This window comes from Talpa europaea (genome assembly GCF_964194135.1).
Source record: "Talpa europaea genome assembly, contig: HAP1_SCAFFOLD_42, whole genome shotgun sequence".
Taxonomy (NCBI): Eukaryota; Metazoa; Chordata; class Mammalia; order Eulipotyphla; family Talpidae; genus Talpa; species Talpa europaea.
The window spans coordinates 25,265-41,539 of record NW_028168046.1 but is presented as its reverse complement, the minus strand read 5'-3'; the positions used below and the strand labels follow the sequence as shown (position 1 = coordinate 41,539).

At 57.9% G+C, this 16,275-nt stretch overlaps 2 pseudogenes across 2 annotated transcripts in view; both read right to left on the bottom strand.

The window, feature by feature from the left end:
* The window catches only part of LOC311187910 (lathosterol oxidase-like), a 141,629-nt pseudogene extending 127,281 nt beyond the window's left edge, over positions 1-14,348 (bottom strand). Inside the window, exons 1-2 of the transcript in view lie at positions 14,207-14,348; positions 10,153-10,345 (exon numbers count right to left, since the gene is read on the bottom strand). The product of the transcript in view is annotated as a lathosterol oxidase-like (transcript). The remainder of the gene's footprint in view (positions 1-10,152; positions 10,346-14,206) is intronic.
* Positions 14,349-14,584: 236 nt separating this feature from the next.
* LOC311187909 (olfactory receptor 11L1-like) lies at positions 14,585-15,516 on the bottom strand (annotated as a pseudogene). The gene has a single exon. The product of its transcript is annotated as an olfactory receptor 11L1-like (transcript).
* Between the last annotated feature and the right edge of the window lie 759 nt (positions 15,517-16,275).

The window sequence follows — 16,275 nt, the reverse complement described above, 5'->3', positions numbered from 1 at the left end:
CACCACCAGGGAGGCCCGCAACTTTCTATTTCAAAGAGTCGGTTATCACAGCCCTCACAGAGGAAATCTTCAGGGTGAAGATTCTAAGTATGAAGGATTTTGAAATGTGTACTGGAATGAAGAAGGTTGGTGAAATCCGTTCCAAAATCATCAGGTGACAGCAGCTTCAAATATTAGTAAATTCTGACTTGAGAATTGAAGAAAATTTCCCACTGGGAAAAAAATTGAATAAAAGTTGATACCTGGCACTTGATTCTACAATCCAGAAGAAAGAAAAGGCAAACTTCCTGCAAACATCAGTTTAGGGACTGAAACACACCAGAGGCGTCGTTTTCCAACATCACGATGGATGTTTTTACCACCCAGTGGCGATTAAACAAACTTATGAACACTCTTTTAAGTTCAATTATTCTCTATTGAAAACCATAACTTATAAGTCAAATTGTCAGGTCATCCCCAAACGCCGGGTTTTCCTTAAACCTCAGGTTCTCACCATGCCCCATTCCACATGGCTCCTTAGAGGGAGCAAAGAATTAAGTTTTGCCTTACCCTAGGCCTTAGCCTTCCTTTACCTTGTCGGTAAGATGTTCTCAAGGCATGATGCTGTTTTGAGAAGGCAATGGGTGGGGCGTTCTGAGCTCGGGTGCCTGAATGTCTTAGGATGCCTGTCTTTAGGATAAATGCCAGGTTTGGGATGAGCTAGACGCCCAGATGGTGGAGGCTTCGATTTTCGTAATATTTTAATGTTATTTAGATATCCAAGCACTCCAGGAAGCTTCTAGGGAGTAGGCAATGTCCTCTTGGGGAGACAATTAAGACACAGAACCTTACTCTGGATGCGGCTCCCCTTGTGTGCACAGCCCTGTCCCTCTGGGAGCTCCAGGAGAAGCTGGGGAGACCTAATTATATTTCAAGTTCCTTCCCACAAAGGCCCAGGAGCCCTCAGGATCAAGCACTCCCTGTGCTGGGTCCCGAGCTGTCTGCACACGTGCTCAGGGGCTCACTCCCCACAGGATCCCCAGGAGGGAAGACATGGCAGGGCAGGTCTCCCTCCCCGGTGATGTGAGTCCTCTGCTCACTAGAGGAGGCAGCAGAGGCCCCTGAGGAGACACTCGGGGACTCTCCTTGGGCCGGGCTGTGAGGGAAGGGCTGCATGGACACCACCACCTTTCCCTGACACTTTCCCTCCAGGGAGGAATTTTTTAAATTTGACTTATCAATAGTAGGACGGCCTGGGCTGGTAGTGAGGCAGCTGTCACTAGGATGACCCAACCTCACTCTGGATGTTTCCAGTGGATGTGACCACACTGAGTTCCCAGACTCCTCAGCTCAGAGACCCTTCCTCACTACAGCTGCCACAGCAGGGGGGCCCTGGGCTGGTCAGAGCCCTGCATCCCCTGCTGTGTTTCCTGGGCTGGGCTTTTGAGTCTCACTCCCCACAGACATTAATTGCTCTGGGATCATGATATCTGGCAACTTCCAGGGTGTCATGGGTTAAACTGAATAATCCATGTTTGTCTTATTTTCATTTTTGGCTTTTTTTCCTTTTTTTTTTTTTTTTTGTTTGCATCATGAAAACTCAAGTCCACACTTTCTCCCTCTCCCAGGTTTTTTTTCTGATTGCACAGCACTGTTACAGCAACAACAAAAATAAAAGAGCATTTATAGTAAAAAGTCTTACTTCTAATCACTTGCGAATACAATAATAATACTTACCTTTCTGTGCTCTCCTCCAGTGTAGCCATGAATACAAGGGGATTCATCCTGAACACTATAGTGGGGAGGGAGGTGCGGGATCCAGCCTGGGTTTCTCTGAGATCCTCTCCCTGCTGCACATGGAGGGGTACCTGGGGAGATGGGGGAGGCCAGAATGAGAAAGAAACCTAAGTTCACCCACCTAACATTACACCTTCCTCCAGGAGCTGAGGCAGACCCTGCTCCATCTCTCCCTCCCTTCCTGGACTGTGGACAAAGGCTCAGCTTGGTAACTGGGGTGACCTGGGCTAATCCTGCCCCTGGACCAGGCCAGCAGGGCACACACTCCCCTCTCCCCCTGTGTGGCTCCCTCCAGCTCTGGTCTAGAGAGAAAGTAGCTGCAGCCCATGGTGCTCCTTGACTCTGAGGCCAGTGGGTTTTCTATGGTGACTCCAAAGGAGAGAAAAATTGGGGTTTGGGGGAGGGAGCTGTCAGGGTGAAGGTGCCACCATATTGTGGGCGGGACTGGAGGGGGGTCCTGCCCAGCTCCTTCCACCTCAAGCCAAACATTAGGTATTTCTAAACCTCCTCCTCCTCTTCAGGCCCAATGCTTTTTCAGTCCTGCTCAAAAACTGCTTCTCCGTGGAACTGTATTTACTGAGTTGTTGTTCTGACACTCTCTACTCTGTGTGTGATTTGAATTAATTTATTCTGGAGCTTGATGTTAATTGACTTCCCATCATCTTATGTTGTGTATCCTGTCTCTGCTGTTACACACACACACACACACACACACACACACACACACACTCCCCTCTCCTTGGGAACCAGATCCTCGCTCAGCACTGGGGTTACTCTAACCCTCTGTCTCTGGTCCCCTCAGAGCCGCCCTCTCTGCAGTGTCTCTACCCAGCGGTGTCTGAGCAGCCCCAGGAGTCCCTGCACCTCTGCCCTTGTGGAAAACCAGCCCCTCAGCCTGCATGACAGTGAGGAGGCGAAGGCAAAGTCCTGAGGCCGGTGATTGATGGAGAAGACCAGTTAATTTTTTTCTTTTGCTTAAGAACTTTTCTTTTTTCCCCTCATTGTATTATTCAGTTGAGGTAACACTGGTTTACACACTGCATGTGTGCGAGGCACAGGGTCACCCTCTTTAGATGTTCATTATCACTTCCCACCCACCTAAGGGCCCCCATAGTCCTCCACCACAGTCCATGGGACCCTCTTCCTACCTTGTTTCCTGCTCTCACCCCACCCCATAGCTTCAGTTTTGCAGTTACAGTTCTAGAGTTTGTTTTGGTTTAGTTTTACCAGTCCCTGCTTTGTTTCTTTATATTTCACATATGAATAAAATCATCCAGTATTTAACTTTCGCCTCCAAACTTTTTCACTTAGCTGCCGCGGACCAGCACAGCAGTGAACGATGAGGCCGTCTCAGGGTTGAGAGACTGCGCAAAAGGTCACTGCAGGGGGAGGTGCAGCACTTAGCGTCATCCCATCCACATCTATCCATGTTGTTGCAAATTCAATATTTCATCTTTTTCACAGCTGGGTAGTATTCCACTGGGTATAAAGCTTGTGTTCTTTATCCCCTCCTCTGCCGTTGGGCACTTAGGTTGTGTCCATAGCTTGGTTATGGTGGACAGCGCTGCAGTGACCATAGGAGGCGCATATTCCTCGGAATTAGTGTTTTACCTTCTTTGGATAAATCCCAAGGAATGGAGTCCCTGACCAGGTGACAGGTCTATTTTGAATATTTTGAGGAACCCTCATTTGTTCTCCACAGGGGCAGGACTGTACCATGTGCTCTCCATAGAAAAGGGAGGTTCCAGGTGTCCTGCCCCGCCCCAGGAAAGGTGGGGCTGAGCAGGGAGGAGAAGCCAAGGAAGAGGAGGAAGACGTGGAGCACGATGGGGAGAGGAGACTGGAGGAGGCGCATGGAGCAGAGAGACATTCCAAGAAGAAGCCACTCTCGCTCCTCAGGCTTGGACTTGTGCCAAGGAGTTGGGGACATGGAAAGAGACACGTGAAAGAGACAAAGACGTGCATGAGAGACTCAAGGGGAGGCTGACAATGGCTGCTCTTATGTTTTTGTGGATTTTGACTTTTCTCTTTTCCTTCCAGACTTGTCTGGCATTTCCTACCCCTGTCCCATGGGTCTCTACCACTAGATGCCTTCACCTTGTGGCAGGCCTTTGGGCCTCAGCTGGCCTGCTTTGGGCAAGCCTGTTTGGCTGGGCATTTACCCATGAGGGGACGGGTAACTTTGGGTGCTTCACTTGGGAACTATTCTACCTATATTCCTTTTCTTCTCTTTTGCTATTGCACATTAATTCTCTATTGCACACTGATTTGTATTAATTTTCTTTTCTAACGAAGGTGTTATGCATTAGAGTATGTTTTGTCTTTATGCAGCTGATGACATAACTCATGTGGAGTGCACAGGTTTAAGAACCCCTTATTCTGCTGGCTAACAGGACTAGTCTCCATTCTGACCCACCACCAGAATTCCTTTTTCTCCACACACTTCAATGGGTCATTCTCACAGGTGTAAGGTGGTATCTGGGTAACACTGCCTTAATCTGGCATTGAAGGTTAACACCATCAGTGATGAGTCAGGTGGACATGATGAGCACTGACGTGTTGAGTGGACAATGGCCCTGCACCCCTGGGGTCTGCTTCCCTAAACCCAGAGTCCCAGTCAAAAAAAAAAAAAAAACAAAACCCTAAGTTGAAGAACAATAGTCCTGAGCAGTGCTCCTTGATGGAGGCTAAGAGTAGAAAATTTAGGGTGCAGGGGTAACATGACCAGAAACTAGAGGTGGAGGGCCTCCCCAGTGGCGCAGCAGTTGAGCGCTGGGTTATGAAGCTGCCCGCAGCCTCTGTAGCGCTGGTTCGATCCCCGGCTGCTCCCCGGCCACTGGAGGAGGGTCCCACATGGCACACAGACCTCTCCTGCCGCCCGCTGCTCCCCCTCAGCAGTGTACTTCGGTCCTTCTGCCTGTCTGCTCTCTGCTCTGGCTCTGGAGAATTCTCTCACCCTCCCGCACTTCTGACTGTACCCAGTGCTTGCATAAATAAATAAAATAAATCTTTAAAAAAAAAAAAAACTAGAGGTGGAGGTAGAAGTGATTAGCATAGTTATTAAACCAACTATAGAAATGAAAATTGTTTTGGGCCAACTGATATAGCAAGTATCAGATGCTGCAGGAAGTATAAGGAGGCGCAGAGTAGAGGTGGGATACAGGGATGGAGCCTTTGCAGAGACTCGCTGCTCCTGACAAATCAGCCTAGTCACACCATAGAAGTAATTAATTTAATGACAGATGACAATCCCACAAAGGAATGAGCCCTCCCAACTAGAACACTACCTCAGGGCCCTTTCTGCCCTGGGAAGACACAGCTCTGCTCCCAAGGCTCCGCCTGGGGCCTGCAGGCTTCTCGTCACACAACGGCCCACTCCAGGGGCAGTTCCTCCTACCTGCCGGCATCTGCGCAAGCAGCTGCTTCTTCTTTCCTTTTGTGTGTGTGTGTGTGTGTGTGTGTGTGTGTGCCCACAAGCCACTGAAAGGAGGACTCTGGTGAAGATTTTCTTAGAGGTGACCCAAGACTTGTGATCCCAACACCTCTCCCAAACATCACTCTTCACCAGTGTCAATGTTTTAAAAACAAGGAAAGTCTGAGAAACTGTCATCCAGGCGAACTGGATGAGATTATGGAGAATAAAATGGACATTAGCAAAAACTAATGAAAGTATGGCATTTAGTAATTATGTCAACATTGCTGCATTAGTTGTAAAAAAATAAAAGTATTCATGTAGGATGTTAACAAAATGGAAATGGTGTGGGATAAACAAGACCTGTACTGCCTTTGCAACTTTTCTATAAATCTAACAGTATTCTTTAAATGTTTTTTTTTAAAGATCAATTTATTTTTTTATGAGGATTTATTTATGCATACAAGAACTGGGGTGCAGGCCAGAAATGTGGAGGTGAGAGGATTAACCAGAGACAGAGTGGGGAGCAGAACGGGCAGACCGACTGAAATACACTGCTGAGGGGAGAAGGGAGCGAGTCAGGAGAGGTCTGCTGCGCCATGTGGGCAGCTTCCTGGCTGGGGAATCAAACTTATGCCGCCTTGGCTGCGGATACATGCATAGTGCTGCGTCTTAATCCCTTGAACCGCCAGGGAGGCCCTAAATGTTATTTTTTTGTAATGCCCTCAATATTGAATAGGTTGTAGAAGTGAAAAATTTTCTCTTTTCCAATTTTCCCAGGCATCATCATCCGGGACTGGAGAGGGGGGTTCTGGGAGAAAAGCTGGAAACCTCACACACAGGGCAGGCTCCGGAGTCTCCTTTCCTCTGAGCCCTGCTGCTCTGACTCCTCACAGAGCATCTCACCCCCCAGGACGCCGCCCTCCAGGACCCCCAACTCTGGCCACCTCAGCCCCGCCCCGTCCTGGCGGCTCCACCAGAATCCGGAGCAGCGCGGCAGCGCCCCCGTGTGGCCACAGGGCTGAGCACAGGAGCCCAGAGCCGCCCTTTCTCCTGCTCAGCCAGGCCCTCCCCAGGCTCCCTGGGCTCCCAGCGGCAGGACAGGGATCTGCACACAAGGGGGTGTCCAAGTGCTGTGTCAGATTAAGTGTCCTTTTTAGTCTCCAGTGGTCTCCAGGACATGACAACTGGTTCCTAGGTTCTGGGCAAATCCACAAATATATAGGTCGCCTCAGTCTCTTGGGATGGAAACTTAGATTCCTGGGTCCCTGAATTAGTTTCTGCTTCTGCTTCCAAAGATGAAAGCCCCTCCTCCTGGGAATCACCTGACATTCTCCATCCTTGGATGAGGGGAGGGGCCTAGCAGAGCCCCCAGGGCACTGTCTAGGAGGATGGGGAGACTCCTGGAAAAGCAGAGGATGGAAATGGGGACTTTAGGAGACAGAGGCGGAAAGGGGTGCAGGGAGAGCCAGAGAGGACCGGGCAGGGAAGGGGCGGCACAGGGGACACTGAGGGGGAAGGTCTGTGTGGGTGACATGGGCTCTCACTGGGGAGCTGGAGCGTCTCTCTCCCCTAGGGGGATGCAGCAGTGCTGGCCTGTAACTGCCCAGGGAACTGTGCACATCCGGGGCCTTGCCCGTCCTTGCAGGGCTGGTGTCAACCACACACATGTACATGCTGGTGACGGAGAGTACTGTAATGGGGGGGTACCCAGGGGAGGGTCCAGGTTCCTGCCCCATCTGAGGAGGGTGAAGCTGAACAGAAAGAAGCATCTGGAGAGGAGGCTGAGGAGGAAGGAAGCAGGATGGAGCCAGAAGGAGACCTGGGGGAGGCACATGGGGCAGAGACAAGTGAAGAAGCTGCGCTTGCTTCTTGGCCTTGGACTGGGTTACACAGGTGTGGGTGAGAAATCCATGGGAGGTGACAATGGCAGCTTCTACCTTGATTTTGCTCTTTTCCTTCCAGACTTGTCAGCCCTGTTCCCCCTTTTCTATGGGTCCCCGCCAGGAGGTGCTTTAGACAGTAACAGGCTTTCAGGCCCTGCTTGGGCCAACCCTGTTTGGCTGAACATTTACCCACAAGGGGATGGTGACTTTGGGTGCTTGATTTGGAAACTTTATTCTTTCCTTTGTCTTTGTTGCACACTAACTGTATTAAAGTTCCTTTCCATTAAAGGTCCTACAGGTCTTGTCTTGATGCTGCGGATGGCAGAGAGTTGGGGGAGATTGTTAAGTGGAGGCCAGGCTACATATCCAGAATATCCCCCCTCAGTTCCCGAATGCTGGGGTATCAGAGAGATTCAGGGAGCCAAGAGGAGGGAAGAGCAAGGTCACAGAAGACATTAAAAAATTCTAACAGGAGGGGCAGAGCAACATGGCAGCGAGAAGACGCTGTGAGTAAGATCTCCCATTAAAAAAAGTTAATAGGGAGGAAAAGCGGCAGGTCCCAGTGAGAACTGGGACACAGAAGATAAACGGACGACTCCAGCAAACTACCCGAAGAAGAAAATGGCCATAAAAGAGGACCAGAAGGGAGGAAAGCACATATGATTGCAGGCTAATTCCCCACTTATACAATCTGACCACTGACCATGCTCTATCAAGAGGGTTTAATTTCCTTTGTAAATGTTCATTCCCGCTCATTTTACTTGAGAGCAAGTAAAATGGTAATTTAATAAGGAAAGAAATCATTTTTAAAGATTTTTAAAGAGAATATATAAAAGCAAATGCTGTGGATTTTTGTCACAATAATTATACATTTCCCTTTACCATCATCATATTAAGATAACTTCATATACCCTTAGTTTTAGTTGTTGCTCTTTTTACCTCTTAGGTGCCATGTGATATTCCGTGTATACTGGAGTAACTGAACTTTCAGCCACTCTTTGCTGTTCTCCATTTCTGTAGCTCCCGGCCAAGAGAGAAGATGGCTGGGTTTCATCTCAGTTGTCAGCAGTTGTCAGCAGCAGTTTCATCTGTTGTCATCTTAGTTGTCCCTGGGGCAGCATCTCCAGTCTCTAAGGCGGCTTCCCCTCTAATGTCACTGACCCTCACGGTCACATGTGGGATCAGGGGTCATGGTAGGACAGAGGCCCCTGTACTTAGTGAGTGAGGCCTTCACAGCATAAACAAGGTCTTAGGGTCCAAGTTAGAATCTGAGCAGTTGCGATCCACTGTAGAGAAGGACCCACACACGTGATGTGGTGGAGACCCTCTGGAAGCTCTGGTATGGGTGTCACCACATTTACCATAAACACACTCAGCGCTTGGTGGACAGCAGAAATAAGAAAGTTAAGTTCCTGTGCAGTATAATTACTAAAATATTACAAAAATCATTGGGTGGGAATTTTTGAGAAACAATCTGCTCAAAACAAAACGGTAGCTAGTAGTCTACCTCGTATCTAATATTCCTAGAAATGTGTTAGGGATGCCATCCATGACTCACACCACACTTCACAGGAGTGTTGTCCCCATTTATTTCATCACCTAGAGTGGGCGGGTGGGAATGGCAGGACAATGCCCTGGCTGGGCAGGTCATCAACAGGAATCTCACACAGAGTGTCTGCATTTTTATGAACTCGTTAAAGTGAAAAAAGCCATCGGATTTACGTGCAAAAAGTAACACTATCATTTGGTGTGTTCATAGACATGCAAAGGATTTGAAGAAGATCTCATTTGGGAAGTGAAGTGCCCCGTGGGTGTGGCTGCTGTCTGGCCTCAGCTCCTCTCCGCTGACTGCATCATCCTTTACTTTCCCATCTGTGATGTTCCATACTTGAAAATTTCACACCAAATATTTCATGATGAAATGCAGTTCCAATTGGATATCAGACATTCAGTCACTCTCAAACACTCACCTGGGAGGGGCTGAGTCAGGCTAACCTTGCGTCCAGCCTGGGGGAGTTCCAGGTGGAACCAGGCAATTCTGGAGACCAGCCAGGGGCAGTAGAAGAGGTGGCAGAATCCTGACCTTTGAGCTTCTGGGCTGACAACGGCCTACTGCTCTTTTAAGTGATTGGCCTTTTTATTTTTAGTGCCGATAAGTGACTCTGTTAACATTAATTCATGATGCTGTTACACTGGTCAATAAACGTTATGGAATATAATGAGAATCCAGTGTGTGCATTGAACAAGAAACTGGATCAGACCATTCTAAACACATACTCTTCACTGCCAACATTTTTGCCAACCTTGTACAACGTAATTAGATATATAAGTTAATAAAACATTAACTGCTTTGAGTTGTATGAATTCAAACATTTAATCACAATTAAAACCATTGATTTCTGATTTTTTTTTCTTACTTGGCGTTACTAAATGATTTATCTCACTATTTCTTTTTATCATGTTAACTTGCTGCTAGCACAGTTGTGGGTATTAAATAACATTTTTATAAATTCTCAATGTGCCAGAAGTCGTACATTCCAACTGTTGATATAGAAGGTCAAGAAATACATTACGAACTTAAATTCACTAGAAAGTATCAAAAGCTAAAAAGGAAGGAAGATAATTATTGACCACAAGAAGCTGGACCGCGGGAAGCAGAACTCGCCTCCTGTTTTCTCGCGCGCGCAGGGGCGCGGGTCACTGTGGAGACCGAAGCTGAAATCGAGCTGGAGCGCCAGGCCACCCCCTCCCCCCACCACGGCTCCGAAGCCCTGGCAGCGCCCGCCACCCGCCCACCAGCTCTGCCCCGCCGGCCCCACCGCTGCCGGGAAGGGGGGTTCCCGGCCCCGCCCCTCGAGGGCCGCCCCCGAGCCGGAGACGAGCCGCAGCCGAGCCGCTTCCAGGGCTCCTGGCCCTTCCTGGCCCGCGGCAGGGGCAGCTCCGCGGCGGGCAGCGACCCGGGCTGATCCTGCTGCACCGCGGTTTAGGAAAGGCCCGCACCCCGCGCCGCTCTGCGCGCGCCCCACTTCCCGGACCTTGCTCACCCGCCCAGGGGCTCAGGCCCCAGAGCCGCCCAGCCATGCGTCCAGCAGGTGTGGCGCCCCGGCCGGCATGGACCGGCCATCCCTGGGCGCTGGGCCGCCCGCGCTCTCGGCCCCTCCAGGGCCCCCCTGGGCCCCCATCCCGCCCTCTCGGAGAGCCGAGGCCAGGCAGGAGCCCAGAGGAGGGAGGATGCGCAGCAGGGAGCCGACACTCCCGCCGTCTGGGTTCCCTGTGGCACAGGAGCCCGGGGCCACACTCGAGGCAGGGGAGGAGCCTCAGGCCGCCGCACCCGCCAGGCCGGGTACCCCGCGGGAGACGGGTCCGCGTAGACGCCGCTCCCCCAGGTCAGGGCCCGCGCTGGGTTGGGGGGGCAGCGACCCCTGTCCCATCAGTGAGGGGCGCGGTGGACGCGAGGGATCCCCCGGGACGGGGAGGTGACTACGGTCTTGGGGGGACGGAGTGACCGCGGCCGGGGAGCTCGGCGCTGACCGCAAGGCGGGAGCCGAGCCCGGGCAGCAGCGGGGGCTCCCCGGGACCGTCCCCCAGGGGCCCGCGGGCGGCCGGGCGAGCAGAGCTTGCTCCCCCGCCCCGTTCCCCTCGCCCGGTAAGGCGGCCTTGCCCGTCCCCTGCGCGGGTGGGGGCCGGGGGCTGGGGGGGGGGGCGCTGCCGCCCACCTGGCCCGAGTCTGGGCTGGGGACTCTGCGCCCTGCTGGAGGCCCCCTGGGACCCGGGACAGCAGCTCGAGCCGGGGACGGCGCAGGTCGGTCTTTCAGGCGCGCCCGGAGCCCTCCTGGTGTCTATGGGCGCCCCTGGGGTCCCCAGGGTCTTCTCCCATCCTGGGGCACAGCTACCCTGGCCGCGCGGAGGGAGCGCAGGGGAGGCGCGCTGGGGACAGCAAGGCGCGGAGCCCCCCCCTTTCCAAACCGCCCCTGTGAGGCCCGGGGCTCATTAGGCGAACTGGGCGCCTCCTCAGCGCCCGCGGCGCGCCCGGGGTCTTCCTGGGCTCCTCGGGGCGCCTGGGGGCACCCGTGACGGAGGGGGGAGCCTGGGGGACTGAGACCCATCGTGGGGCCACGCTCAACTGCGAAACTATGGCCGCGCCCCGCAGGGGAGCCCCAGAGCAGGGCGCGCTGGGGAGGGGGTGATGGGGCGGGCGGGGGTGCGCACTCGTTGCTCACCCTGCCAGGGCGCCCGGGTGAGGAGCCGCGGAGGAGGCTGGCGCGCGCTGCAGACACCAAAGGGGCCCCTGGGCTCCCTGGCAGCCTCTGTCTGTCCCCTGTGGGGACGGTCCCGCCAGGAGCTGGTGGGGAGGGGGGCGGTGAGGGGAACCAGCTAGCAGAAGGGGGTGTGTCCGGTGAGGACCCAACGTGAGGGATGAACGGGACGCCCTGAGACCCGTGTCCTCCGCCCGCCACTTCAGTTCCCAGGCCCAGGCCCCCGCTCCGAGGGGCTCTGGCGCTCCCCGCGCACCCCCCCCCCCGCGCGGGTCACGCGCCAGGAGGACTGGACGCAGGCGGGGTGGGCGCGGCGGGGCCCCCTCCGCACAAGGGGTGGGGGGCTGCAGGGAAAATCAGGAGAAGCAGCGCCAAGGCGGGCGTTAAGGGACGCGCCCCAGAGTCCCCAAGTCTGGCTCCGAGGCGGGGAGCGCCGAGGGCGCGCGGGCCGAGGCTCAGGCGGGCGCCGAGTGGGTCAGCCAGGCGCAGACCCCAGGGGCAGCCGATGCTCTGGCCACGCCGCCCCGCAGCGGCGCCTCAGCCCATCCGCCCGCTCCGCCCCTCGCTGTCCTGGGGAGTCTCCCCACCGCCACCCCCGCCCCGCCGCTGGCTGCACTCCGGCTCTTGTGCGCATGAATAAATAAATACATGTCTTTTTTTCAAAAACCGCGGGTGCTTCCCGAGGCGCCCCCGCCCCGCAGGTTTGGCTCCTCGGGCCCCTCGGTCCATCTGCTGCCTGTCCGGCCCGGCCGGCGAGGACCCTCCTCCAGGGCCGCAGAGAAGCCCGAGGGGGGGGCGGGCGCGCGTCCGAGCCTCCGAGGACATCCCGGGCCCGCGGCTCGGCCGGGCCGGCTGCAGAGGACAGGGCAGAGCCAGGGGCGCGTCCGCCCGCCCGGGGGTCAGGCCCGGCTAGCCCCGCGGGCCCCGCCGGCCGAGGGGCGTTCCCGGCGGCTCCGGGGTCGACGCGCCTGGGGGGAAGCAGCGCCCCTGGCCACCTGGGCTGCGCCCCCCGTCCCGGCAGCGCGGAGCCGGACCTCGCGAGGGACGGGCTCGGGCGACGAGGCTGGTGTCACAGAACTCCGTGCCCCAAAGAGCGGGGGCGGGCGGGCGCGCGTCCGAGCCTCCGAGGACATCCCGGGCCCGCGGCTCCGCCGGGCCGGCTGCAGAGGATGGGGCAGAGCCAGGGGCGCGTCCGCCCGCCCGGGCACCGCGTCCGCAAGTCCTCAGGCCTCGGTGCGGGCTCGGCGGGGGCGCCGGGCGCAGGGACGCCCCTCCGCCGAGGACTCGGGCACCCCGGGAGCCCCCGCCGCGCCCCTCGCCCGACCCGCAGCCCGCGCGGGCGCCTTCGCCTTCGCGCCGTTCCTCGGGACCCACGCGTCTCCCGGCCGCGCAGGGCCCCGTGCGTCCCGGATGCCTCAGGATGGCGCCCCCGGAGCCCCCACGCAGCCCCCCACCCCCCGCCCAGCAGGTCCACGCAGCCGCCCGCCCCGGCCCCGCGCTCAGTCAAGCCCGAGAGGCCCTGGCCCGGCCCCAGGTTAGCTCAGGGGCGCGTCCTGTTCCCGGGAACCCCGAGGATTTCCGAGCCCCAGCGCCACCACGACCCAGGGAAGCCCCGCCTCAGCCCGCAGGTCTCTCTTCGGTGCGCAGGGAGCCCCGCCTGCTCCCCGTACAGCGGGCGCCAGGGCAGGGGGTCAGGGACAAGCCCACAGCGCTGGCCTGGCAGGCCGCTGACCACCGCTGGGCATCGCCGGGCGCGGCGGGTCACCCCTCCCGCTACTCCCCGCAGAGCCTGGCCAAGCCCCGCCCCACGCCCGGCCCCGGCTTGGGGCAGCGGGGCCAGAGCCGACCGGCGCCTCAGCGCCTTTTTATGCAACCTGTGCTTCCCGGCTTGTGGGCTGGCCCAATCAGGTGTGAGCTACCAGCTGACTGGTGCTAAACGGTCCAATCAGCCTCAGGATTGAAAAACGGTCCAATCAGCTGTGTGGGCGGGGCAGCCTGAGAGCGGCTATAAGCAGGGCTGGCGGTGCTCAGACACGGGCGGGGGCGCGGGCTGCAGGCCCCGCCTCTTCTCTGGGGGCCCCCGAAGGCGCCCCGGGGCCCGGGGTCTCAGGGCGTCCCTTGCCGCAGGTGTCGTCCCGCCACTCACGCAGCTGCGGGCGCCGGTGTCTCTCGCCGAGCGGCCCGCGGCGGCCCCCGTGGCTGGCCGGCGCCCGCGGTGAGCGGCGGGCGGGAAGCGGCGGCCGGGGGGCCCTGGCCGGTCCTGGGCGTCCGCCGCCCCGTGCGCCCTCGCGCTGCCCCTTGGCGGGCCCGGCCTCGGCCTCCCGGGCCTCTGGGCGGCGGGTCCGCGCCGGCCCGTCCCCCGCCTCCCTCGCGCGCTGCCCTGGTCCACGCTCACCCGGCCCGAAGGCCTCGCCCGGGCCCGACGACGTCCTGGGGGGCGGGCCCGGGGAGGCGGGAGCAGCTCCGCGGCCCGCGCTGGGGCCGGGGCGAGCTGGAGGGCGGCGGGCGGCCCGAGCCAGGCGGGGGCGGGAGGCGCCGCGGGCACTGCCGGCCTCCGCTGCAGGCCGGAGACAGACGCCACCGAGGCAGAGACGCCCCAGGCCGCCCCGGCCCCCACGCCGGCGGGGACAGGCACCCGGGGAGGGGCAGGGGCAGCCGGTCAGCAGCGGCGCGTCGACGGCGGGTCCAGAGTCGGCGGGGACGGCAGCTGCACGGGGCGGCCACGCGGGCCACGGCGGCCTGTCCCTCCCCCGCCCCCCCGCCCCCTCGGTTCCCTCCTCCCCCCGCCCGTCCATCTCTCGCCTCTGCCCCCTTCACCCGCCCCGCCCTCTCCTCCCGCCTTGACTGCTTTTCCTAAGATTCCATTCAACACACACCCGGGATCTGAGTCTCTGCAGACCAGCCTGGCGTTTGGAAGCGCCCCTGGGCCGCCTGCCGCGAGCCGGGGCGACGCCGGGACACCCCGCGCAGGCCCCCGGGCGGCTTCTGTCCGCGGCCCCACGAGCTCGGGCCGGCCATGCACGGGGACGGGACGTGCAGAGCCCGCGGCCACACAGCGGGACCCCGGAGGGCAGAGCGAGGACAGCAGGGCCGGCAGGGGCCCAGCGAGCAGCCGGCGGGCGGGGGGGGGGCGGGGAGCAGCCCCCACCTGTGGCAGCCTGGGCAGCGCCCCCGAGGGCCCCACCGCACTGGGCTGCGCCTGGCCCCGCCAACTGGCCGCACCTGAGCGAGAAGCTGCCCTGCGCTCTGAGGCCTCAGACGAGGCCCCTCCTCGTCATAACTTTCCTCGCGGCCTCTTGGAAGTCTTTGTTCCTCAAATGGTAGATGATGGGTTCAGCAGTGGGGTGACCACGGTGTAGAAGACGGAAATGATCTTGTTGATTTCAGGGGACAGGTGGGCTTTGGGGCGCACGTACATGGAGATCGTGGTCCCGGAGTAGGTGGTGACCACGGCCAGGTGGGAGCCGCCGTGGAGAAGGTCTTCGCGGGCCGGAGGCGGAGGGGATGCTTACGATGGCGGCCACGATGAAGACGTGGGACACGAGGGTGGGGAGGAGGCACACGCGCAGGCGGCGATGGACAGGGCGAAGACGACCATCTCGGTGAGGTAGACGCGGGAGCAGGAGAGCCGCATGGAGGGGCAGGTCGCAGAAGAAGTGGTTGATCCGGTTGGGGCCACAGAAGTCCAGCCTGAAGATCATCAGGCAGGGCAGGACCCCGTGCCCACCCTGGTCACCCAGGAGACGGCCACCAGCTTGGCGCAGGTCTGGGGCGCATCAGGAGGGGGTAGCTCAGGGGGCTGCAGACGGCCAGGTAGCGGTCATAGGCCATCGTGGCCAGGAGGAAGCACTCGGTGGCCCCGAAAAACACAAAGAAGTAGAGCTGGGCCATGCAGGCGGGGAAGGAGATGGCACGGCCCGGGGACAGCAGGCCGGCGAGCAGCGGCGGCACGACGGTGGAGGTGTCCCAGACCTCCACGAAGGACAGGTGCTTGAGGAACGTGTACATGGGCGTGTGCAGCCGCCGGTCATGGCTCGCCACGGCAATGATGACGACGTTCCCCACCACCGTCAGCACATAGGTAGATGAACAGAAAGATGGCAAACAGCAGGGACTGCCACTCGAGAAGGTTCTGGAACCCCAGCAGCTGAAACTCAGTGACAGCAGACACATTTGGGGGCTCCATCGCCTGCGGAGGGGAAGAGACCTTGGAAAGCACTGCGGACAAGGCATGAAAATCCTCGGTGCTATCTGGAACATGAGAGACTGTCTTCGAGCACTCCCGTCTCCACGACAGCTTTCTGGAAGAACGTGCGCGGCTCCACCTGGCTTTTAGACCACTGTGGTTTCAACCCATTAGGCGAAAGGGGCGCAAGAGTTGGGGGAGGGCCTCAGCAAGCTCCACTCACCAGGCTCTCTGAGATCTAGAAGTTTCAGGTTCAACACCCCAGGTAAGAAGGGGCTCACTGAGCCAAACACAGGAAATACAATTAATAGCCGGGCCTCCCTGGTGGCGCGAGGGTTAAGTCTCAGCACTGTGAAGCTGTCCCCAGCCACTAAGGCATGAGTTCAATCCCCGGCCAGGGAGTGACCCACAGGGCAAGGCAGACCTCTTCTGTCTCCCCGCTGCTCCCCTCAGCAGCGTGTTTCAGTAGATGCACCTGTTCTGCTCCCCACTCTGTCTCTGGTCTCTGGTAAATCCTCTCACCCACCCACCCCCAACCTTTGGCCTGTACCCCAGTTCTTTATGCATAAATAAATAAACCTTTAAAAAATTAATAGCTATGTTTTCCTGGAAAGGGCCTGGGCCCTTTCCTCCCACAGGTGACCCTCATCTGGAAACAGGTCACACCTGGCCCGTCTCCCAGCCCCGGGAGACTGTGTTCTGCCCTCAGTGTTTATGGACACCTCCTCCAGGTACTTGAGCATCTGAGTGTGTCTGTGT